We start from the raw sequence: 661 nt of genomic DNA on the forward strand, positions 1-661 counted from the left end.
TGCAGTTGATCACTTGCTCATGTGTAAGCCATTATTTTTCTTAAAACCAAGGATAAAATTGTGCTAATATTATTGCTGGTTTTTTTATGAAAATAGGTGATATCCTAACTTATTTGATTGCTTTCTCTTGAAATAATTGTTTTCAGTTTCCGGTATGAAAAACAAAAGATGTATGTAATAGTCACATGAATGATAATTATTAGACTATGGCGGTGTTTTCATTTTTTTTTTGTTATAAAAAATTTGATAATTTTGTCACCTATATATCAATTTGTTAGTGCAAAACGAAATGAAACATGAGCAATCTTGGTATCCTTTGGTTTTAATGTTTTCTTGAAATTCCTTCATACTCTTATATCTTTGTTCATGTACATATACCATACTATATTATCTTTTTTCTGGTTTAGCTAAACAAGTTTTCCTTTTCGTTTCAAGGCATACAAAATTCATAACTCCAAGAAGAAGAGAAGATGCACGGATGTATCATAATTTGCCAATATATAAAAGAAATTGATTCCTGTTAATAGTTTTTTTTTCTTTTTTTAATGATAGAATAGTTTTTGGTTTTCACTGCTCTCCGATTGTGGAGATTTTTTGAGGCTTTTGTGATTCGATTGGATGCTTTGCTTTTCTGCCATATGTTTGATTTGGGATTCCTTCT

Source organism: Theobroma umbraticum, unplaced genomic scaffold, assembly GCF_002168275.2.
Source record: "Theobroma umbraticum cultivar Fairchild unplaced genomic scaffold, ASM216827v3 scaffold_56.0, whole genome shotgun sequence".
Taxonomy (NCBI): Eukaryota; Viridiplantae; Streptophyta; class Magnoliopsida; order Malvales; family Malvaceae; genus Theobroma; species Theobroma umbraticum.